The sequence below is a fragment of the Pistacia vera genome, unplaced genomic scaffold, assembly GCF_008641045.1.
Source record: "Pistacia vera cultivar Batoury unplaced genomic scaffold, PisVer_v2 Contig374, whole genome shotgun sequence".
NCBI classification, from domain to species: Eukaryota; Viridiplantae; Streptophyta; class Magnoliopsida; order Sapindales; family Anacardiaceae; genus Pistacia; species Pistacia vera.
This window is the reverse complement of record NW_022196195.1, coordinates 1,765,935-1,768,738: the sequence shown is the minus strand read 5'-3', so window position 1 is coordinate 1,768,738 and position 2,804 is coordinate 1,765,935.

The window sequence follows — 2,804 nt, the reverse complement described above, 5'->3', positions numbered from 1 at the left end:
CTATGGGGTGAAATGCAATATATACACAGATCATAAGAGTTTAAAGTACTTCTTCACTCAAAAGGAGTTAAATATGAGACAAAGAAGATGGCTTGAACTGGTGAAGGACTACGAGTGTGACATTATGTATCAAGGAAAGCTAATGTGGTTGCAGACGTCCTTAGTAGAAAAATCTCCTTAGCCCAGTTAATAGTTCAAAAGTAGCTACAGTGGGAAATCATAAATGAAGGGTTAGATTTGGTGATTGAAAGACTATATAGTATTGAAGTTCGGTCTACACTATTAGAGGAAATTAAAGAAAAACAAGTAGATGATGAATTTTGCAAAGGAATTGAGCAGCAAATGAAAGATGGCAAAAGAATCAGAATTCAAATGGGTAAATGGGATCCTGAACTTCAGAAAAGAGTTTATGTTCCCCGGAATAAAGAACCGAGGAAGAAAATTCTGGAGAAAGCTCACAATACACTATACTTTGCTCATCCTGGGGGTATAAAGATGTATCATGTAATGCCTTACTAGGCAAGTATTCATTGAGTATCCTATAGAGAGAATCCAGAGAATTGCTAGTTTAAAAAGAGTGTTCGTCTAAAATTTTTATCCGTAATCTAGTTATAATATACTATTACACAAAGATTATTTCTCACATATATAAATCCACATTAAATTTCTTCACTGAGATAGTGTGTGCAATCCTCTCGCTAGCTTGACCTCTCCCGACCACTACAATCTAATACCTGCAAAAATAAGGAAAGCAACGGGGTTAGCTGTAAATGCTCAATAAGTAAACCAAATCTAACTATGCTCTTACTCTGCTGTCCCCGTTTTTGCTGTACTGTTTCTAAATTTCTACTTGCTTTCTCTCTTTATTCTTAGGCCTACTACTTAGCAGTCTTCTATTTTTCTCAAATCTTTCTAAATCCTGCTAGTGTTGTGCTATTCTTTATCATTTTATTTCTCTTCTCTGCTAGATTATAACTTTCGGTTTCTTTCTCTACTCAACAAAATCGCTAAGTTTCCTTGCTATTTGTCATGTTTCTAATTTCTGTTCTTTTCTAGCATGTATCTAATTTATGGTCTTTTCTTATATATCTCTAATTTCTTGTCTATTCTCGTAGGCTTGTATTTTCTTTTCTTGTCTATTCTCATGGGTTTCTATTTTCTTTTCTTGTCTATTTTCACGGGCTTCCATTTTCTTTTCCTGTCTATTTTCATGGGTTTCTATTTTCTTTTCTTGTCTATTCTCACGGGCTTCCATTTTCTTTTCTTCTCTATTCTCATGGGTAGAATTCTATTTCCTTTTCTTCTCTATTCTCATGGGCTTCTATTTTCTTTTCTTGGCTAGTCAGACACGCAATAATAAAATAAATTGTTTAATCAATGCATAAATTCATGAGATGCAATGCACATAAAATGTCTGATGCATATGCAAATGATCATGTTTGTATTCTTTCTGAAAATTCTTTTCTAATTCTTTATGAAATTATTTCTCTTTTTCTTTCTGAAATTCTTTCTGTTTTCTATTTTTTATTATATTTTTCTTTCTTTATGAAATTCTTTCTATATTTTGTTTTGATTTGCTAACCGGACTAGGCTAAGGCATGGATTTGGAACCCTGACCGTGTGAGCGTATTCTGAAATTCTTTCTGGGTACAATCCTCTTCCACATGCACTTCTGGTGGACTGTACAATTCTGTTTTCTATTCTGATGCTGCTCACTGATGACGGCATGTATGTGGGAAACTTCTGCATCTCTGTCGCCACTAGCTAATGTAGCGAATGCTCACAGGTTCCCCATCGCAACAGCCCTCTGAAAACATGCTCTGTAAATCTGCAAAATAACTAGCTAGACATTTTCCAATAATTTTAAAATTTCTGAAATATATGCTATGCTATGTCATGCATTTACATGCTATCTATGCATGATCCCAAAATATGTGTCTGACTCTGGTATGTATTCTATTAATTCTAAGGCTTTTATTTCTATACTTTTCTAGAAAGCCCAAAGTTCTATTCTAATAACACGCTTAACTTAAACATTTTCTATTTTATTTTTTATTTCTGAATTCTATGCATCGTGTGTACGTATGCGATTCTATAATTTCTACATAATTCTGTAATTCGTTAATTCTATCATGCTATGTAAAATGTACACGTACACAAGTACATTATCTCTCACAAATTCTACTCTCTAATATTTTCTAATGTAACAAACATGCCTTGTACAACTTTCTAAATAACAATCTTAGTGCCATAAATTTGCATTCTCTTACATGACCATCAACTTCAATTGTTATACATGCCCTTCTTTCTTCTTTTCTTTTGGCTACATTTTATACATTAATCTATATTGCCATATTAATCATTCTAAATTAAATCTAACATATGCCACAACATATATACTTTGGCTAAATTCTAATTTCTTTTTAACATTCTTAACTAAACTTTTGGCCAATACAAAATATTCTCAAGATCTTCTAGCAAATTCTATGGCTTGTAATATATAATAAGGCTTGAAAACTATACTCATACCAATCAATTTCTAAAATGGTCATCACAAAAAGTAATAAAGTGATAAAGTAGAGTATCGTTCTCACGAGGATTGTTTGTTAAGCACTGATTTTTTTAGTTGTTTATCAAGTTGGAGAAACCGAAAGATGTTTGGATTTGCAGGAGAAAATTAAGCTAAAGTAAAAACAAAATTTACTACGTACTTTAAAAACTAATTAATGACAGCAAGGTTAATTCACGAGAAATATCAATTAAAACAAACGGTTAGGGTTTGACTTCAATAGGATTTTATGAAT